The following is a 23,613-nucleotide window of genomic DNA, read 5'->3' on the forward strand; positions in this document are numbered from 1 at the left end:
ATCTCTGAGTCATCTTTCTAGCCTTTCTCTGTTTGTGTGTGCGTCTCTATGTGACTGTCTTATTCAATGTTCTCATTACTTTCATTTACTTTTCTGTCTTTTGGAGGTTGTTTTGTGAGACAAGATCTCACTTTGTAGCCCAGGATGGCCTGGAAGTCATAGGCCAGGATATCTTCTAACCCAGAGATCCCCGCTACTACCTTCTGAGTGCTGGGATCAAACGCATGTACCATCATTCCTGACTGGGGTTTTCTTTAATATGTGTTATTTTTACAGAAAGGATATATCTCCCTTTCCCTATTCATGTTCAGAGTTATTTTGTTACGCTGTCATAGTTAAAATTTCCTCTACAGATTTCATTGATTGTGCAAGGTTGGGATAGCCTCATCTGACCTAAAGGAGCACATTTCACTACTTTGTGCTAATTTGATCTCAGCTTCTTCAGCATATTAAAAAACAAGTGGATATTCGGAGGCTCAGTACATTTCAGTGAGCACTGTTCCTCTTCATGTGAGGTCTTTTTAGTCAGGCAGAGGAATTCACATTTCCCTCATTTTTTGTTAGCTGGGAGGGCGTAGCACTATTAATATACTGAGAACTGACTTTAGCACGGCCTTAACTGGGCAGAGTAGCATTCCCTACTATTAAAATATGTTGTCTTACAAATTCTAACTTCTTTTCTTACTGTTTTTATAAACTTAATTAAAAAAATATGTCTTTGTGTGCTGTGGAACAGATGTGATCAATTCCCCAAAGGTCGAAGAATTTATCCATGAAGCAGTCTTAGGAATTAGACCTTTGGAAACCTAAAACCCTTTTCTGCTCTTTTGGAGCTATCTGCCCTTGATAAATTTATTTTTATATTTTTTATGAGGTAAGACTATCATAAAGGCATTAAAATTAATTTTCCTTTTTATGTGTGTGTGGTATATGTGATTGTACATGTGTATGTTTGCTTGTGGAGGCCACAGGATAACATCAAGTTGTCTTTTGTCTTTGCTCAATTGTTCTTTACCTTATTTTTTGAGGTAGTATCTCTCACTCAACCTGCTTGGGTAGAGCAGCTGGTCCATGCTGCCACGCCAAGCTCTTGTGTGGGTTATAACTGAGATCCTGATCTTATACATATAGAACCTTTACCCATTGATCCATCCTCTCAGCCATCAAATTCAGTATCTTAAAATTAGCCACAGACTTAATTTATTCCGTAATAATCATTAAAAATTTCTGCATCTTTAATTAACTCTTTCAATGAATACTTAATACAAACAGTTGACTCATGTAACTTATTTTAAAATAAATTTTATAGTCAAAATAAATTTTATAGCTGGGTATGGTGGTACACTCCTTTAAATCCAGCACTTGGGAAGCAGAGGCAGGTGGATCTCTCTTAGTTCAAGGCCACCATGTTCTACAAAGCCAGTTCCAGAACAGCCAGGGCTATCCTGTCTTGAAAAACAAAACAAACAGAATTTTATTGCTATATAACATAAATACAATAACTGCATATTTTTAAATTTATTGAATCTTGTCAAATTGTAGGATGTATCTAGGGCCACACTTATTCATCTAATTTTAATATCTCATAAATATTTCTTGACAAATGTATATAGGACCACGCTCATTCATCTATTTTTAATATCATAAATATTTCCTTCTTTAAGATAGTTTTAAACTGACCTTACTTTCCCAATATAAGAATTTTAACTAATAAATTTACTTTAAACACCGATTTAGATGCATCCCAAGACATTTAATGTGTTTTGTTCTCAATTCCATTACATCAAAATATTTTATGATTTCTCCTTTTAATTTTGCATTTGATCCAAAGATTTACTTAGCAAATTTTGTTTAATTTCCAAATATTGCCCCATTCCCATATTTTTTTTAAAAATTTCTTTTCTTTTTTCTTAAAAAAAGAGAACAATCCTTTTTTTTTCATTTTACAAACCAATCCCAGTTCCCACTCTCTCCCTCCTCCCATTTCCACCACCTACACCCCACCCCCATCACTCCTTAGAGAGGGTAAGGCACATTATTTTGGGGAGGGTCCAAGGCCCTCCCTACTATATCTAGGCTGAGCAAGGTATTCATCCCGAGAGAACAGGTTTTCCAAAATCCAGTACAAGCAGTAGGGATAAATCCTGGTGCCACTGCCAGTGGCCCTCAGTCTGTCCCCATCATACAACTGTCACCCACATTCAGAGGGACAAGTTTGGACCTATGCTGGGTCCTTCCCTGTCTGGCTGGAGTTGGTGAGCTCCCATTAGCTCAGGTAAACTGTTTCAGTGGGTGAATCCATCATGGTCTTGACTTCTTTGCTCATATTCTCACTCCTCCCACTCTTCAACTAGACTTTGGCAGCTCAGTCCAGTGCTCTGCTGCAGATTTCTGCCTCTGTTTCCATCAGTTGCTGGATAAAGGTTCTATGATGACATTCAAGATAGTTGTCAGTCTGACTACAGGGCAAAGCCCGTTTGGGCACCCTCTCCTCTATTGCCTAGGATTTATAGCTCGGGTCATCCTTGTGGATTCCTGGGAATTTCTCTAGTGCCAGTTTTCTTGCTAATTCCATAATGGCTTCCTTAATCAAAATATCTCTTTCCTTGCTCTCATTTCTGTCCTTCCTCCATCTCAACTATCCTGTTCCCTCAAGTTTTCCTTCCCCCTTCTCTTCTCCTCTACCCCTTCTGTCCTCCCTTCTCCCCTCACCCCTATACTCCCAATTTTGTCAGGTGACCTTGTTTATTTCCCCTTTCCAGGTAGATCTATATATGTTTTTCTTAGGGCTCACCTTGTTACTTAGTTTCTCTAGGATCATGAACTATAGGCTCAATATCCTTTGCTTTACAGCTAGTATCCACTTACGAGTGAGTACATACCATGTTCATCTTTCTGGGTCTGGAATCACTAATCCCAAACCCAAAACCTAGCAGTCTGTGAATGTAGAGGTAGCGGGGTACAGGGTGGTGGGTTTTGGTGGTTATTAAAAAGCCATAGAATGAAAGCTGACAACTGTTACAGAAGTTGGCTTGTGAAGAAAGCAATGTTTGTCAAGAGGCTCCAGATCATGGATGTCTTTGTCCAGTAGCTTAACAAGTGAAGATTTGAAACAAAAGTAGAAATTTGGCTTTCTTTTTATGGGGAATTATTTTAAATGAGTGCTAACAGGATAAAGACTCAAAGAAGCAGATAGTCATTTTTTTTAAAGCAACTTAATCATAAGCATTCTGCCCTGCTCCCAGTTTTCCCAATCTGTCCCAGTTTCATATGGACAAGTAACTGCTCAGTAGGCATTTCGGGACATCTTTTCAGGCTCCAAGTGAGAAAATGTAGCAGATCAACTGGAGAACTGCTTCAATCTTACTCACATGGTCATGTGGGACAGAGCTTAGTCTTTTGCACTTCAGATATTTGAAGTATATGTATGGTAACCACTCATTTAAAAAATTACTTAGTTTTCTGAACAATGAAGGGATGTCCTAAAGCTAGCATTGATTCCTGCCAAGGATTACCTAGGGAAATAGTAGATTTCCCCACACCAGTTTCTATCCCTTTAAACAGATAATTTAGAGAATAATAAAAAAATCCTGAAAATTAATGGCAATTTTGAAATAGAATATTTTGTCAAAATCAAATTCATTTCATTAAATGCTTGAGAAGAATGCAACGAGGAAATGAGGTATGAATAACTGGAAGATGGGACGATTACCACCCCAGAAACAATATATTTGTGAAGTTAATTCCTCTTGAACATGAACAATCCCCTTACACTTGACCCCTTTCTATTGCCTCTCCTATGCTTGAACTCTCCTTGAACTCTGAAGATCCATCTTGAGGGTATGATATGGCCATCTCTTTTGCATCTGGTTATTTTAGCTCCAATTTGCAGCCCTAAAATGGCAATTATGGTGATATATTGCTCAAGTCACCCGACATGGATTAGTATCAGGATCAGCACATTTATGCACAGGAGTAGTGAATGGGGACTATGGCTATGATTTTAAATGACTTGATTAATCCCGAAACAACATTTCAGAGTCCATTAGGTCCAGCAGGTGTTGGGGTGCAGACTGTGTTTTCCCCTAAGCAGCATATTCGATGGAAGTACCCAAGTATTTTGGACTTCCATGTTACATTTCCTAAGGCAGTTTCTGTTCATTCTGCTAACTCCCTCTAATGCCCACCACCTCTGAAAGAGATCTGCAACTTGTTTAGCCTCAATCTGTCCCCTTTGTCTGTTACTTACACAATGCGTTCTGCTCTTGTTGAAGAATTAATTTGCATGACAGAACTCCAAGTACCCCACTCAGGTCAAAATCAGGCCAATTGTGCTGTTTGTCCTGAGGGCCATTTCATCAGCAGCTTGTGTCAAGGTTAGAAATGTGTCCACTTAAAACCTTGCTTCAATGCTTTCTTTTACTACCCAGAAGACATGTGCAGGACACTGTGCACCTCCCCTCTGCCCTCTGCTCCATCTGGATGTCACCGTTCTAATAAAAATGTTTAGAGAGGGGTGTTGTATTTAAAGTCTTTAGAATACTAAAACCTTAGATTCTTTGTTGTTTTTCATGGATTCTAAGGTGACTTCCTTTGAAAGAGTCTTACAATGGGCCATTCATGCTTCATTAGTTTCAATTCTTTACAACACAAAAAACCTTCTAATGGGTATATAGTACAACATTTGTAGAGTAATCTCAAAACATGACTCTGTGAATTGCCCTGTTGTTTGAATCTCTCGTATAATGGGTGTGTGTGTGTGTGTGTGTGTGTGTCCATCACAGTATGTGCCAGCATGTGTTCCAGTAGTTGTGTGTTATATTTATTTTCCTCAAGAATCACATCTCATTCTGTCCTTATGTCTATGGCACACTTACCCACCATTCAGGCATCTATCTAACAAAGTTAGAACCTTTTCATTACTGTGTTTAGATCCTATATTAATATTCACCTATATACTAACATGTTTATGGCAACTAAACAAAGGACAAATCATTCAGTTTAGTCACTCGCAGTTAATCCTGTCTTTACAAGAACACGATGTAATGAGGATATGGGAAGGGTATGAACACTGCATAGAAATAGGAAGAACATTTGTTCGCCAGGATCAGCCTTTTCACTATTGTCTGAGCAACCCGAAGATGCTATAGAACCTCTCTTATTATCAAAATAGAGGTAGAATTATTTGTTTTTATTACTATTTATTAATTATAGAGTTGTTGAAACAGCTTTCATAAATGAAACAATGTGAACACATTTTGCAACCTGACAAAACTGTTGAGATGATGACAAGGGGAAGTATCTGTTTATGTTTCAAATATGATATGTCTGGGAATAATATTGTTAATCACAAGAAAATCATTATGAAGTGGTGATAGGTCTTCCCAGAACCATGTCTCTGCTTTGCAGGAGAACCTGCTAAAGAGGTTCTTGAACACGCATCCTGCGATCAAGCTATTTATCTCTGGATCACAAGAAATTAGACAATGTTGAGTTGCATATATTCCCTCGTCCCCAACTCATCAGTTACATCAGCCAGTCTTCCCATGAGAGGAAGGAGCTGAGGGAGATGCTGTAATACTTCTCTCCTGCTTTGCTGTCTGGGGAATAGAGTTGAAATTTCTTAATTTGATGCGAACAAGAAGAGTGATTCCGTGTCTTACAGTACATCCTCACCATCTGTTACTTCTTGCCCAACTCTTCCACAGTAGACACTCTGGCTGTTGGAGGTAGAGATGATAACTGAACACCCTCAAACTGGAAGACCTTGTCTGTCTACCTATATCTCCTGAAACTCCCGCATTGCCCATGAAATATGCTCACAGTGTCTATGTAAAGGAAGCATGAAGTTGCTCAAAGCTTTCAACCTTTCCAGAATGTTTTCTTTATCTCCTTGTTCATTCCAGAAACCAAAGGTTGTTGGTTTTAAATAGTAGATGATCATGTATTTCAAATACCTTAATAAATGCCATATATTAAGCTAATGAAATGGGAGAATCAATATTTTGTGCATGATATTTTACAAATTCTATCACTTTTGATATTGTTTTACTTTTATGGGAAATGTATAGGTAGAAAAGAAAGTTAACTAAATTTCAAAAACCTGGCCAAACAAGTAATATATGAAGTCATTATGCCTGGGGCTGTAGAGTAAGAAAAGGGACTAAGACATGAATGATTTCTATACACTATATCTGAACAAGTTCACTTAGACATAAATGGCTTCTATACACTGTATCTGAACATGTTCACCCAGGCGTAAGTGCTTCCTATATACTGTATCTGAACAAGTTCACCAAGACATAAATGCTTCCTATACACTGTATCTGAACAAGTTTACCCATAGAAATTTATGTCTTGGTAAAAATATATTGAAATAAGTTCCAGTCCTTGGACGCCAAAGACATAACTCAGAGACTAAAAACAAAAGCAGGACCGAAGCCTGAACTGTCCAGCTTAAAACTAAAGGAAAGAAAAGGGACCCACAATGCTAAAGACAAGGATTCTTGCTGGTGGGGAGTGGAGCTGAGTGGACCAGCACACAGAATCTGTTGAAGTGTTATACAACTGGGCCACCAGCATGGAATCTTAAGTTCCTGAGGGATCTTTGAATTGATCAATTTTGCTTTTAGCTGGAGTGTGTGGGAGGTAAGGGGAGGACATACTCTTAACAGATTATTAATATTTCATCCCAAGTTTTAAGTTGGAACAATAGGTTCCTTGTCCAAACTTATTCTAAGTAGGTGAGAGTCTTCACAGTTTGAAACCTGAACATCTTTATGCCATAGGGAATTTCCATAAATAGAGGGTATGTTATACTACACACAGCATCATTTCTAGACTTAAAACATGATTCTTTGAACAAAATTGAAATTCTCATCATTTTTCCTGTTCGAAAAGAACTGAATTCTATAATGAAAATATCCAACAGGACTCCAGTCTGCCCAGAAGTTGTCAGCTGCCCACAAATAAAGGCTATTTATGTTTTCATTTGCAGCATAAACTTTCTTAGTTCCTAACTCACTACAGAAAATTTAAAGTTTGAAATAGATTTGTTCTTAATGAAAGTCTCTCACCTATTTCAGCAGTGTCTTCTCAAACCCCTTCTAACCACAGGGAGCTCCTTCCTTCTGGATCAACCCATAGGTTTTCTATTGTTAGTGACCAGCTAGCTCTTCTGTTGAGAAAAAGAATATATAAATACAGTACCTTACAACTTCCCTTCATAGTCTTGTTTTTGACCTTCATATAGCTTGTTCAGACCTAAGCTATGCTCATCTGTAGATTTAATTTCTCTGTAATTTGTATTCACTGTAATTTAATGTCTTGACTATAACCCTAGCCTGCTTTTCTTCAGTTCTTGTCTGGGTGGAGAGAGGAGGCCATAAGGTAGGAGGAGACAGGAACTCAGTCTCTTTTTAGCTGGGAAGTTGAGAGGTAAGATGGCTGTGGTTTGGCTCCTTCATCTCTCTGGTGTTTTAGCATTTTCCCCAATATCTGACTCTGGGCTTTTATTATTAAGACCTATTAGATAGCATGCTACAGTTCACTCATGTTCCCAACCTTCAGTCATTCTTGGCATGTTTGTCAACGATGTTTCAAGGATAACCTTTGTCATATGTAGTAATTTCATTAATATTGATATCTCCTCTCTAATCTCCCATATGAAAACTTTTTATGTGCTTCCCATTTTACACAGAAATATTTTGAGGTGAGTTGAGAGGCTGAGTGGTGGACTTTGGATGAGGTGAGTGCACGCAGTTTTAAGGTTTGAGAGGGAATCAGAGGAAGATTTTAAAGTGGATTGTGCTTTGGCATTGTTGTGGGCCCTTTGCTCATTATATAGTTTCTGAGTGGGCAGGGAACACCATTAGCCCATTTTCTTAACATCAGTGGCTAATGAATATAAGGCAATAAATATGTCTATCATATTTTATGTGGCCACCTACTCCTGTAGCTTATAGGCAATCTTTTGGTGGCTCAAAGCAGGAAAACACTCCAAAGAATTGTTGTCAATATTTTTTCTGTGGTAAAACAATATTTTCTCTTGTTCTGAGCTTCTCTTGTTGAAGTTCTGAAGCTGTGCCTACTCATTGTTCAGGAATGGACAGAGAATACAAGATGAAAAATGAAAGCAATGGACAATGGATACATGAACACATTTATCACTAACTTGCCTCTCTTTGCTTGAGAGTTGAAACACAAACACTAATTATTACCCAGAAACAAACACTTAATTGATAGAAAAGAAACTGAGATTCTGACTTGTAATTGAAATTATCTTGCCCTTTGAGATTGCTTTTCCTTATGGGTTTTGAATCATGACAGAAGGGAGAGGAGTATAAAAGAAAGTGAACAGATGTTCTAACAAGTTTAGGAAAACATTCTTATGAATGGAGGTAAAGTATGGGTCCTGCCTAGAGTCAGCAGAGGGCTGGATGTCAGTCGAGTGGGCATTTGCATCCTAACACAAGAATCCTGCATTAGAACTCCCTAGCTGATGTCGTTCTCACATACCAGGTACTTGTCAACATGTGTGTCTGTACAGCATGTGTGTCTGTACAGAACTTTTGAGTCTCTCAAAAGAGGTAGAACAGAAGTCATGGTGTGATGTGCCGCAAAGGGACCTTCTTTTTAAGTCTGTGCTGAATGCCCCGAGCCACCCCACCATCTTGTCACCCTCCAGCTCTTCAGACACCATCTGACACTGCTGGTGTCCATAATAAATGAGAAGGAGGGGCGACATCCCATTCTCTGCCGCAAAGCTGAGAATTCCCGCTGAAAACTTAGGAAGAAGAATCTGCCTCAAACCCTTTGCCTTTCTTCACATTTCTCTTTGCTAACCACGGAAGTGGTGGATTTTAAACACTGGACATCCAAGAAGGACACAAAAATCAGCACACATATATACAAATCCTTATTTTATCATCACTGGAAATACTACTTTCTTAGAATTTCCTTCTTTTTCTCCTGGTGGCAGCATAAAGGCAGTTAAAGAGACTTTGGGTAACATTCCCTTTGTTTAATGAAGCTTGGAGTTATGGGCAAGTGCCGTGAACTGCTGTTATTTTCTGCATGAGTGAATAAGGGCTGAGGGTCCAGATCTGTGCAAAGAGTTTTATTGCAAATAGGCACATTGATCATCCATAATCAGACCTACCAGGTCAGCAGTGCTGTGGAGGCGGCAGGCTCTGAAAAAGCTGACCAAGAGAGCAGGAGCCCGTGTATTAGCATCAGCCTGAGTTTTCTTTTATACCACGGTGGTCTTTTTTGCTTTCGTCTGATAGAAAGGGAGTGAGAAGCAAACACATTTGAATCTCATCCTGTCCAGCCAATCACTGGTCGTCTGAGGGTTCTCCATGTTTTTGGAACTGGAACTCTGCTTCTAAAATAGATGCATTCCTGTGATGCAGGCTTGTGCTTTGTGTCTCTGTTGCCACACTATTGAGAGCACCGTGGAGTGGCTTCATCGTCAAGAGCTCTTTTGATTTCCCATTTGCTCATTCACACTCACATTTGGACAAGACTATGAGACAGGCTCTTGTTGGAAGCCTCAGTACAATTGTGAAAACAATTTCTTGTTCATCACTTGAAATACATTTTTAATATGCTCAAATTTAATTCAAATTCAGCTTTGTGTAGATTGTTGTGCTTGCAGAAGGCTCATAAGCATGCTACTGTTATAGTTTTGCCTCGGGTTTTTTTTTTTTTTTTTTTTTTTATTTTGTATGTCTTACTCCATGTCTGATTGGCTGGCAGCCACCTGGCTGACTGGCTCCAGGGGTCTCCCTCTTTTTCTCCCTCATTCTTTCCTCTTTTCTTGTTCTCTGTCTCTTGTTTTCTCTCTTCCTACTTACTCTCTTTGCCCCCCCCCCCAGCCCTACCTATCCCTCTACCGCCTGGATATTGACCATATAGCTTTTTATTAGACCAATCAGGTGTCTTAGGTAGGCAAGGTGAAACAGCAACACATCTTGACGTAATTAAACAAATGCAGCATAAACAAATGTAACACACCTTTACATAGATAAATAATATTCTGCAGCAGTAAACTCTCAACCACTAAAATATGCATAATAAATATAAAAGTAAAGCAAGGTATCATAATAGTATCTTAAAGTGTATGGTTAATATACTAAAACTCACCAAAAGCATATAAAGCCATGAAAGATAAGAAGAGAACTGAATGAGAAAATTCAAGCATTTGGAGAACATCAAATTATATATACTACAACTACATCAATAATTATATTAAACATAAAAGTTTTCATTCAGAATTTATATCTTTTTCGAATTCTGTTTTTAGATCCTGTACTGACTTCCTTATTTAGTTCATTTATTTGTTTTTGAATTTTGGAATTCACCCAAGACTTTGTGTCCTCTTTGAGTTCTTTGAACATACTTACAAATGTTCTTCTGAATTCTTTCTTTAGTGTTTTATCTAGTTCATTCTCATTTTGTGGGATTAGTAAATTTGAAAATGTGATTTGACCTGTTTCTTTCCCTTTTTGGGGTGCTTTTTCACTGGAACTTGTACGACTCATGTGAGAACATTAACTGGATTTATTTTTAATAATTTTGAGACAGCATCTTACAATGTAGCTTTGGCTTTTGTGGAATTCACTGTGTCAGCTAGCCTTGCATTTATATATTTCCACCTGCCTGTATTTCCCTGTGATTAAAGGCATGCACCATCATATGTAGATAAGGAATTATTTCTCAGTCACTCTTATTCTTTTAATGGAAGCGTTTGCAATGCCCAGGAGCAACTCAGCTCTAATAGGGAGGAGGTGTTTTATTTTTTACTGTTGTAACATAAGGGGTCTATATCGACAGTTATATCCTCAGTCCAGATGTTCTGAAGACCAATCTCTAAGTCTTAGTTCAATCTCTAAGACTGCCCTGAGAGTAGAAAACTATCTGAAATAAAGTCCAAACGCTCTTAAAGTGGTAGGCCAGGTATGAAGTGTATTAACAGTCAAATAAAAGCAATTACACAGTCAACTCCAATCACTTCGACAGCAGTTGTGAGCTAAGATGTTAGTTGCTGTGCTTATGGGGGGGAAGGGGGGAAACAGACAATAGGACTAGTGCTGAGTGTTGATGTGATAGAGAAAGTGAAATAGTGAAAAGCTATAAGAGGCTACAGTAGGACAAATGGGTGATGAGGAAGCTCTGGCTCCAGGTAGAGTAAAGAGAGGTGAAGAGATGCAATCAGATGATCTAAACCAGTATCACCTTCCGGAAGTCTGAGACAGGGCAGTCCTCCAAGGCCGACTAGCCTTGTTCTCTGTGAAAACCTAACAACATGAACGTGAAGAAGGAAAGAGTGGGCAGCTAGCAAAAGGAGGAAACAGAAGATCCAGGATTAGAACACAGCAAGGCAGAGTGTGAAGTAAAGGAGGGGTGGGAGCAAAGCGAGAGAGCTGGTGGGAGCAGAGACCACCTGATGCTGGTTGCAGCCTGGACTCTAGGCACGCCATCTTGGGATCCCAGCTTCCAGCCACACTCCTGGGTGTTCATTCCTTTACACAGTCTGCTCATTGGCCGGGCTGTGACTGCTGCTCTGTCCAGGACTTCCTCATGTTCAATGTGTGCCTTTAACCTCTGTCTGCCACCAACGGGTTTCAACTTTACTAAATATTCTCATGTGGTTACAATACTAAGTTTCTTCCCCACAGTCTAGAGGTACCAGCCAAATTTTAGTGTCTAGTCCACACATGACATTTGTTCTGAGTTTTCTAAGTGTGTGATTCATGAGGGTTAGAGGTGGCTGAGCCACCAACTCAGTAACTCAGTAGTCTTGAAAATGACTTTTAGGGACTGATGTGATGGTTCAGAGGTTAAGAGTATGTACCCTTCTTGTAGAGAAGCTCGGTTTGTGTCCCAGCACCTACATCAGATGGCTTACAACTGCCTGTAACATCAGCTCCTTGGGAACTCAATGCCTTTGGCTTCTGTAGGCATCCATATGGATGTGTACAAAGCCACAGAAACACACATGCCTGCACCTGCAAACACACACACACACACACACACACATACACACACACCTTTTTAAGAATGATATCTAGCCACTGTTGACTGAATGCTCAGGAGAGGGGCTTTGTTTGCCGCCTCTGACAGTGCTGATGGTACCATTTACTTTGTCTTTTCTTCTTTTTAAAATATCTGTTCCATTTAGGGAAATAAGGAACACCGTTATTCCTTATGGCTTTTTCAGACATGGTTTTATTTTACCTTCCCCCTCCCTCCCTCTACTTTTATATTGCCCTCCTGTCCCTGTCCCCAGTTAGAGTCCTCACTACCAGTTTTACCCACATCCCTCTCCAAATCACTTGTATCCTGCTGTTCTCCTCTCTCTATAAGTTTTTGTGTATCCATATATTCATACACAATTTAAATGGAAATTTTCCACTTGGGCTGACAGTGTTTCCCACAAGAGTCTTAGACAAGCAACAAAAACTCCAAAGAAAGAAACCATTTGCGTGAGAAGCTCCCTGTTGAGTTGTTTATCAGAGATTCCCAAATCAATATAGGTCATTCCCATTGCCCCTGGTTGTCTTTCCGAGGTTGAAGGTAGGTTTCTGTTGCTGAAGACAGCATGTCCTTTAGACATAAGACCTGATGAATTTGAGTAGGATATGGCTCAAACCATCCTCCATAAGGACTAGCCTTTATAATTCTAAAAGGTGCAATGCAAGCTGCCAAGGGATGGAAACAATCCATATTTCTACCCAGCCTAGAAATTACAGAATTGCAATGATGACGAGCATGGCAATGACAGCCCGAAGTGTGCAATGGTAGCATTGATATCTCAGCTGTAAACACCAGCCCTCCAAGTGGACATAAGGGCCCCTCAACAAGAATGAAGTCTTATCTGGTACTGGAATCCTAGCCATCGCCCTGGAGCTAGGGAGGCCATGAATCTTAGAGGAGAACTTACCATTGCCAGTTTACTAAATTAGCATCATTTCTAACTGGATCAGCATTTACCCTCTTGCCCATGAGTAAGTGTAGCTCTCACCCTTCATCAAAGAAATGTCTCTTTGTAACAGATGGAGGCCATTACCGAAAACCGTAACTGCTGTAGGAATTCTTACTTCCAGTAGCCTTTAAGTTACCTGCCCGCTTGGGCATGAGTTCTTATACTATATATGACGATGTAAAGCGCGGGTCCCATTTCTTTTCTGGCTGTGGGATTCTGTTGCTGTTCTCCATTCTAGCAGAGGATTGTGTTTTGTGAACCTTCCCCTAAGTAAATAACCCTCAATTATTTTCAATTCTGAGCTAGTGTGGGATTTCTTTTAAGCATTCTTCTTCACGTAACTAGTCAAGATACAGAGAACAAGTGATTGGGGAAATCCATTCCCAGTTGATATGTCTCCTGTCCCCAAGGCTTGAGGACTGTCATGGAAGGGGGGAAAGGAAGACCGCAGGAGCCAGAGGGCTATGAAATCTCCTGTGCATTTGCATTTTCCTTAAATGAAAGTTAAGTTTCATTCATGATCTCTCAATAATAGGGCTGCCTAACCAAGACCTGAACAATGACACCACCAATAGACACGCTAACATGGAAGGGGGAAAATCTTACAGGGCCCTATCCAGACAGGAAGAGCTACAGGCAGTTAAGAAGTGTTGAGGGCAGCAGAAATCTTCACGGGGAAATAGTCTTGCCTTATAAAGGAGTCCTCTAATTGATTATCCAATACCAAAGGTTCAGTGTTGAAAATATATACACACAGGTAATACTAAATGGACCGAGCAGTTGGTACATCTACCTGTCTATCTGTCAGTCCATCTGTCTGTCTGTCTGTCTGTCTGTCTGTCTGTCTGTGTATAACAATAACCAAGAAAAATAATCCATGATTCCAAGTGGGAATGGAGTGTGCAATAGGAGGAATTGGGAGGGGGGGGAGAACGGGAAGCCCATATTTTTATTTTTAGGAATAAAGAAGAAATAAAGCTATGTGTTGCTGAAAGCACATGATGCTTTTCTGAGTCTCTCTCTGAACCCTGGCTCCTGCTCTCTGCTGGGCTGACTTTCCCTGGGAGAGCTGAGCTCCATAAATTTCACCATGGCTTCCTGGTGGGACACTGGATTTCTCCTGTTCCACTTCATAAAGTTTCCCATTTTCCTTCGCTGTCACACCCAGAGACCTTTGCCCAGCATCCACCTTTTCTGAGAGCTGTTATCCAGCTTTCCCAGATTCGTTCCTGGACATCTGAGCAGACCATGCCTGTACGTAATTTGCCAGCCTCTATTATTTTACTCAGTTTTTAAAAAAATCTTTGACATTTTTCTGACTACACACCTCCTGTTTACCCTCTCCTGCGTGGTTTAGGTTTTGATGTTCTATGTCACTGCCTTCCTACCATTCAAGCCTGCCTACGTTCCTTTCTTTAATGTATTCAACAGTTATGTCCAATAACAATTTTTATTTTCTTTTCCAAATCATTTTATATTTACTTGTTTTTCCCTGGTATGTCACAAGAGTAAGATGACCACAAATACCGACTTTCCCATCTTGATGCAATCTCAAATTCATTATCTGACTGTTGCATCTCCTTGAAATTTCATGCTAATAAATAATTTTATGTTTCTATGTAATCCAAAACATTCTGAGGTGTTGCGGGAGGTCCTTCTGCTCCTCCAGCCAATAGCCGCTGAGATACCAGCCCATTAAGGCGTGGTCTCTCTCCCTTTAAAAAAGCGGCCACTTCCTTCTCTCGCTCTCTTACTTCTTGCTCCGCTTCCGGCGACTAGACTCCCTTCCTGATTGTGCAGAGGGCTGTTGTCTGGGATGGTGATCTGTAAGTTTTTTTCCCCTTTAAATAAATAACCATTCTATTAATCATAATTCTAAACAGGTGTGGGATTGTTTTTGACTTACGCCTTCGCCTTCACTGAGGGGTTGGAGATATAGCTCTGTAGTTAAGAGCACATACTGCTGTTATAGTGGCTCTTGGGGAAGACTTGAATTTGTTTCCCAGCACCCACATCAAGTGGCTCACACCTGCTGCCAATTCCACTTCCAAGGGGATTGAATGTTTTTGGCCTTCTTGGTATCTGAACTCATGTGCGTGTGCACACACATGCGTGCACACACACATACACACACAACCACAAACACATAGCAAGTGAGCGAGAGAAGCATGCATGCACACATATATAAAATAATCTTAATAAAGAACATTTTGAATTACTTTTTAAAAGGAGGTCAAATGAAGAAACTTGTAAGTAACATAAGGGTATTAGAATTTAATTGTCCAGGCCACAGTTTATATTAATTAGCTGATTCCTCACCTTCCTTTCTCATGTGCACAGAATCTGAATATCCTTGTCTTCCTTTAAACAGTTTTAAGTAATCCTTGTTATTTCTATTCTTTTTCTACATTTACAAGAAGACATTAATATGCTTTGTTTTATTTTCAGGTATAGCTTGCCTAAATATACACTTCTTGTGGGCATGCTCTATGCATACACAGAGAAGCAAATCTAGTGTCTTAGTCGTTGATTAAAAATCCACATTCACTTTGTAGTTCTTGTAGTCCCTGTAATTGAAAAGGACAAAGGAAGCTGGCTCTCAAGACCTGAGTCTAACTCTCTCATTACCAAACAGTCTAATGGAAACTTTAAAAAGGTATAATGTCTGTCGTCTGTCTGTCTGTCTATCTACCGTACACACACATATATCTATCTTCCTGTAATAGTGAAGTATATGATACTCATATTTTCTCTTGTTTAGAATAAAATTGAACACTCTCCCTTGAAAGATTTCATTTTCTTAAAAACAACTTTTAAGTCATAATGCTTTTCATTAAGACATGAAATTTGTACTCTAAGGATGATCGAATTTCAAGATAGTCTCAGACAGAATTTGTGTGCTGTGGCTGCAGAAGATTTTACGAAGGAATGTTGGCATTTATTTTCTGTGGCTCCAGCACTTTGCTGTCTTTTGTTCCAGTAGTTTAAATAAGAAAATAATTGACTGCCACTAACATCCATAAAAATGACACAATGAGAGTCCTCAAGCATTTCAGATGAGTCTGTTGAGCACTTTGCTTTGTGTGTGAATTATATTCTTCACAGAAATAGGTAAGTGATATGTACAAGTAATTGCTACCCTGTACAGTACTTTATTTATGAAACACTAAAGAATATGGCTACATATTTGTAATTAAGTTACTGATTGAATGCTATGTAAATAGTCATCTATTATCTGAATGTTTCCTAAATGATAGGTACTTGAAAGAATTATATAGAAAAAATCCTACTTCATCATTCTTTAAAAAGTTATTTGATATATTTTCTTCTGCCATATCAATGACATGGAATGAAAGTGCATACTAATAATTTTTTAAACCTTGAGACTAAGTTTTATGTTTATAGTTCTGACTTTGGTATTTGATATGCTGATTCAAGTTATTAATTTAACCATTTTATACTGAGAAGACATACCTTTTTGATTAATCCATTATTATTTTGCAATTTTACTTTATCTTCATATTGCTATAAACATTAAAGTATTGTAACAAAATTATTGTGATACTGAAAAGAGGGAAGCAATTACTTCATGTTCTTCCCTGTACATAAATGAGTGGGATATGCAGATCACCAACTGTTTCTGGTTTTCTTCATTCCTTAGGCACAGCAAGATTGCACTCACCTGTCCCCTCTGCTACTGTGCGTGACTGCCAGACTGATTCTAGCTAACCGATTTACATTATATGCTTTTTGTAAGGCCTAAGAACCTGTTCATGTCTTGCTGTGATGCTTTCTCCTCATTGCATGGGTTTTAAAACTGTATATTAAGGTTAAATTTCTATCATTGAGTCCTTGAGAGACCATGGTGAATGGATTACTGTTGGGCTAGGAGCAGCATTGCAAGCATGTTAAAGATGGATTATGCTTTTATGTGTTAAGCCACGAGGTTGTTTTTTTAATACAGCATATCCTACCTTATTACGGAGGATACAAAAGTGGTATCAAAAAGGACATGCCAAGTTATGCATCATGGAATTAACTTTCTGGTGAAAGCAGAAAAGGAAGTATCTGGAGATGGTGAATTGGAAATGGTGTCATGAGATATTAAGACTCCTGAGTAAAATTATTGTTGAAAATGATGAGACAACAGGATGACTCAATAAATGTGTGGTTCTCAGGGAAGCGGTTAAAGACAGTCTCAGAAGTTTTAGTTGCTGCATCCTTCATGGGCTCTGAGGATGGACACCACTGGAATGTTGAGGGAATGAAGAAAAGACAGACAAACAGACACTTGGATACACACAAAAGCTGAGGTTAGGTGGTCTGGGCTCTTGAATAGAGAGACACTTCAGCATCCTGGAAGCTCAGTGCTTTTATTATATAGAATAGAATATGGAGTTTATTGTATAGAGTGTTAGTACACAGGATAAATAAGGAAGCAGGGTTTACAATATGCAACTGGATCACAGAGGCAGGGTTAGCTCATCTCTGTAGGGGAATGGTCCTCAATTCTTAAATACTCAGGCTAGAAAGCTAGAGTGGACATTTTCTGCACACACTGTCAACACTCACACGACAGTCTCTCTCTTTCCCTTTTGCCACCCCTAGGCTAGAGGGTCTTTGGCCTGCCCATGTCCATGTCAACAGTACACATTCACTGAGGACTTACTCAGGGATCCCTTCACTCCCTACATTGAGTATTGTATATTGATTGGTACTGGGTGCATTTGATATGAAAGTATACAAAGTAAGAAGGGCAGGAACTTGCAGGAATAGATGGAAGTATAATACATAAATGTTAGGTCCACAGGACCCAAAAGACAACTCTCTCTCAGCTCCAGCCAGGAAAGCATAAAATTAAAAAGCTTTCAAATCACAATCACTAATGACACAGTGAAATTCAGATAATGGCTATTACCTGAATAGCCGATATTCATGGTTAGAACATATTTTTGTAGTAAGATATTATTTTAGTTAGGGTTTGTATTGCTGTGATAAAGCAGCATGACCAAAGCAACTTGGAGATGAAATGGTTTATTTAATGTTATAGCTTGTAGTCTAGAATTCAGAACAGGAACTCAAGCAACTGGAGGCAGGAACTGAAGCAGAGGTCAAAGAGGCATTTTGTTTACTGGCTTGCTCCTCAATGGCTTGTTCATCCTGCTTTCTTGTAGCACCAAGGACCACCTGCCCAGAGCTGAAACTGCCCACAGTAAGATGGTCCCTGATGCATCAATCCCCAATTAAGAAAAGCTCCACAGGCTTGTTCATGGTCCAAGATGATGAGGGTATTTTGCAGTTCAAGTTCCCTTTTCCAAAATAACTCTATATAATGTCAAGTTGACACTGAACTAGCCAGCATAGATTAACGTTTCAACTGAGGGCTAGCGGCCTTTCATCATCTATAATGGACACATTGGTCTACGAATGTGACTTTTCCAACAAAGTCGTAAAGAGTCAACCTGCCAATGATGGTGGAAAATTTGGCCAAGCAAATAGATAAATAATTTTAAGAACTAGAAACCAGAAAGAACTGTGAGTTTGTCCCTTGAGAGTAACTAAAATGAAATAGATAAAAACAGTTAACTTTTTAATTAATTTTATTAAAATAGAAAGAACCATACCATGTTGTTATTGAAGGCTTGTAGAGTGCTTTTGGGTGGAATTTGTTTGACTATCAATTTAAATGTCTCAATACCATTCTTCTTAAGCTTGAAGAAAATTCACAATATAACCCTGTGTCCCTAGGGTTTTTTTTCTATTGACACTCTTGCTATGTTGTATTTGTAGGCATTTTCAGGGGAACTGAAATGATGTCAATATTTAATTCACATTATAAAATTTATAAATTACATTCCTAATTACATACATTTATATATGTAAGTTTCAGATACTTAAAAATTTCATTTAATATATATTGGATACTTGATGCATATTTAAAGTGTTCAGTCAGTATATTTTACCAGTGATGATCAATATGATTTCCAGTCAACAAAGAGTTTATATTTAATATATAGGTTTGATTTCTAGCTATAAGTCTTTGTTCTGTTTTTATATTTGAAAGAGGAACTGTTAAGTCTAGCTTAGGTTAGCTTTTGTTTCAAGGGCCATACAGCTGCTATTCCAGAATGCTACCTTGTGGGTATTAGAAATCAAATCCTGTTGGTCATTTTGAAAGTTAGATATCAGACTTGATTCCTTTGATATAGGGCTAGTATAAACAAAGGCCAGTGTTTCATAGGCCAACAGACAGAATGTGCCTCTAAGAAGACACACTTCTCTAGTCTATTGTCAAAGGCTCCACCACTTACTTTGAGAGTTTCCACTATAAAGCTGTTTAGGAACCACAAAAGGCAATGTTGTGTTTATCCTCATTCCTTTTCTTTTTCTCTTGCTGTCTTTTTCCTCCCTTTGCTTCGTCCTCCTATTCTTATTCTTTTGCTTCCCATTTGACCTTTTAATGCTTAAAAGAATCAAAACAGAATAATGGCACTAATCACATTACTCCTAAAATTTGGTCTTTAATTATTTTCTCCCAAACTATGGTCATAGATGTTTAAGACAAAACTGTGACCATAATAACTGTGTAATAATAAGGACTCCTCCACGAAGAATAAAAGACTTTCACATAAAATGGTGCCCTGGGTCTAGTAACATAAGTCCAAGAAAATGTAGACTAATTATTGAGTTTTATGTTTCCGAAACGCTTTTACAAACTCACAGATCTATATCTAATACTAAGCTTTGTGATTTATAGATTAACTAGGTAGCCCCTGACCTTAATAAAAGCAATAAAATTGTTATGGCTTCTTTTGTGCTAATCAGAAAGTCTGCAAGTAACAATTAATGAACTCCAAGTCCATTAAAATTTATAAGGCAAGATATTATCGTGTGGCTGTGGCGTTGGGTGAAAGTGCTGTCAGGTTCAGCAAAGGTTAGTGCAGTCTTGTTCAAATGATGCAGTTATAAAACCCAGACAACCTCTGGCTTTTCAGAGGATACTACCAACAGAGACCACCTGAGGTAAGAGAGGACAGAGGCTCAAGGGAAGCCATCCAAATTGCAAATTAGTGAGTGAGTGAGTGAGTGAATGAATAAATAAATAAATGTTTAAGTTGTAAGCCAGGCACGATGGCTCGCAGCTCCAGAACTTGGTAGGTTGAGGTACAGGTGAGCCCAGCCTTCACTACATATAGGGTTCCAGGCCAACATGTATTACATTATAAGACTCCGTCTTACACAGCTTAAATGGAAACCAACTAACTTAATAAACAAAACATAAAAGCAGGTAATGACCAATGTGATATTTGTATTAAAATGGTGAGGTTTTTCGATAATGACTCAAAGATGAAAAAGACCCATGTCCTTCAACTGATGAATAAACAAAATATGAGAGGGAGATCTAAACAAAGAATTATTAGGCACAAAAGAAATAAAAGACTAGTTTTTGCTAAATATGAATAGTCATTGAAAATATTACATTAATTAGAAGGAGGTGTATAGAAGATCCTATATTATTTGACTCTATGCATATGAGTATCCCAGAAAAAGAAAAAAAAATCTTAGGACCAGAACATCAATTTAATAATTATCAGAATCCAGTTAGAGGAAGGAATTTAGAAGTGAGTGTTAGTGTATCTGAGGCTTGCTTCTTAGAGATGATGAAAATGCCCTAAAATTAGATAGTGGGGGTGATTTCAAATATTTATGTTTAATATAAACATATTAAAAACTACTGAATTCTTTACTTTGAAAAGGCAACTCTGGGTGAATGAGAGAGAATGATATTGTTGGCCACACAGCTGCTAACCCAGAAGCCTAGCTTGTTGGTGACACTCACAGCTATGTGACTAATTAGTAACTCTTCGGAGTTATTCGTTTCCAAGAAAATGAAGAGTTCCTTGTACATGTCTTCATATAAAGACTCCTTCTTTTAAAATATAAGTAAGTTCTATAGCATAAAGGGGTAATTGAAAGGCTAATAAGACCAGAAAGGAAATAAATAGAAACCATAACGTACCAAATCAGAACAGCTAAGTATGAGGAAATATGATTTAGAAATCTTGGAACTGAAAAGATTGTAGTTGTAATGATCTGTTTAGCAGATGGAGTAAATGTTATCCTTGGCTCAACCTAAAAGAGCATTAATACATTTGAATAAAATAGCAAGGAACTTATGGTAAAGAGAATATGAGGGAAATACAACCTGACAGAGCTCCCGAAAGGCATGGGCATGGTGTCTCCACCGTGCTTAACAGTTATTTAGGAGGAAAGAAAGCAGTAGAGAGAGCTAGAATGAAAGAATCAAAACACCACAAAAGGAAACTGGTGAACAGAACGAAAGAGGTGATGAAGTTAGGAGCTTCAGTTATGGTTAAACATGGCAGAAATTTATTTTGGAGAAGAAGAATGAGGTATTTAGAAACTAATTAAAGTATGCTGATGTTTATGCTTTTGCAGTGAACATATGACTTATTAAAGAGTACTTACCAGTGAACAGAACCAGATCAAAAAGGAAGAACACATATTAAGGCACAGAAATTTTAGGCTCTGGCCCAATGCTCTGCCCTGAACATGGTTAAGTTCACATAACACTACCTTTAGTGTCCAGGGCAACTCCCAAAGCATTGCTCTTGTGTTCTTGAACTTGAGCTCAGGAGAGAATACTGTACTTAGCCTCTTGCTGATACAATTGGATGTGGCTACTTATGCAGTATGGTCTTAGGAGGCAGTATAGGACCCAAACATAAAGGAGGGACTGTATCAGGTGTTTGGGGCAGTGTCATTTGGGTCCCAGGCAGTTCCAAGCTTCTAACTGTGTAGTGTTCAAAGCTAGAACAGAACCGCTTGGTGGTTTCTGGGGAGAGAGTCAACCAGGCCAGTGGGGAGCAGTATTTCTCCTCTGTCCTAGGGACCATCAAAGATGACAAGATATCAGCTTTGTGGTTTCCTTTATACACAGATGCTAGAACATAGTTCAGAACCCTCCAGTAGATCTGCTGCAATATCAGAGAGGTTCTGAACAGGAGGAGATTTGTACCCTTGATCTTGGAAAATAAGAAAACCCTGTCCCCAATGCTTCTGTACCTTCTTAGCCTCTGATGCCAGACTATTGACTCCCAATCACTGGTGGGAGAGGAGTCCTGACTCTGGGACCTACACGGTGGAAAGAAAGAGTGAACTTCTGCATGTTATTCTCTGGCCATCACATGTGAGACAGCATGCACGCACCCACACACAAGCACATACAAAATAAATACACAAATGTGAAGGCGGATCGAATTAATACAGGCCAATTGGTATAAGATGATACAACTTTAATGTAAATAGCCCACTCACGCAACCGAAGTTCCCGCGATGCCCAGAAACAGGAAACAGGAAGGGAAACCCAGCGTCTGTGCACCCCAATTTATAAACATTTGCCCGAGGCTGTCCCGCTCCAAAGGGCGGGCTCTCTCTACACAAATGTAACTAAAAATGACAAATAGGATTTTAAACTAGTGTCAGTTATTATTTTGTTAATACTTAGCTTATCTAAAAGTTATTCCTGTACCAATACACTATTGCATTGTCTCTGGGTCCAACACATTGCGCTTCATGGCCCTGTGGTGTTTCAGACTCTCAACAGCTTCTTCTGGCTTTTGTCTTTTCATAGAAAAATAATTTCTTCAATCTTCTTCCACATATGTTTTCCTGGTTCAGCAAGAAGACTTTGTTCTATTTGCAAAAATAATCCATGCAAGACTCGTGAGAATGTTTCTTTCATTTTAGTCCACTGGCTAAATAAAGAACCAAAGCATCATTGTTTCTTGTAAATATAACCTGCTAAGGAAGAAAGCTAGCAATGTATGCAGAGATTGCTTCTGTGGGGATCCGAGTAACTCGGGGAATCTCTCCTGCCCCCAAAAAGCAGAGTGTGGCTTGGAGATGGTACTGGCTCATTAGAAGATACTTGGAAAAGTCATCAGGTCCAGATACAGAGACTTCCATTAGGATACATCTAAGACTTTAAAACTATCACAACAAAATAAAACTTACTCCAAAGGAAAGACGGATTGGAATTTCCCTAGACTGACAGGGTGAAACCATGACTCAGACAACAAAAAGAATGGGAGATTTCATGCAAGTGTGATACCTCTCCAAGGGCAACGACACAGAGATGTAGTTACTTAGGGTGGATTCTGAAAGAACTTGCATACTTGGGTGGAAGCTGCCACAGACACAAGTTGGGAGCTGTTTGAACTCTCGTTTGATTTCACCAAGGCATCGTTCTTTCTAAGCACATGAGTCCTTCTTAAGCTCTTGCTCAGTGGGAAGTGCAATGCAAATATTGTCGGATGAGTCACCTCCCTTTATAAGTGGATTCTTAATATTTTGACTTTCTGGTAGGTGTGTGGTAAAGCAAGGGGTGTTTCCTATATATAAGAATGGGGAGAGGCAGGTGGATCTCTGTGAGTTCGAGGCCAGCCTGGTCAACAAGAGCTAGTTCCAGGACAGGAACCAAAAGCTATGGAGAAACCCTGTCTCGAAAAATCCAAAAAAAAAAAAAAAGAATGGGGGGTACACAAGGTACCCCACTGTTTTATAGCCTGATCAGATACAATGCTACTTCATTGTTACTTTCT

The sequence above is a fragment of the Microtus ochrogaster genome, linkage group LG1 (genome assembly GCF_000317375.1).
Source record: "Microtus ochrogaster isolate Prairie Vole_2 linkage group LG1, MicOch1.0, whole genome shotgun sequence".
In the NCBI taxonomy this organism is placed as follows: domain Eukaryota; kingdom Metazoa; phylum Chordata; class Mammalia; order Rodentia; family Cricetidae; genus Microtus; species Microtus ochrogaster.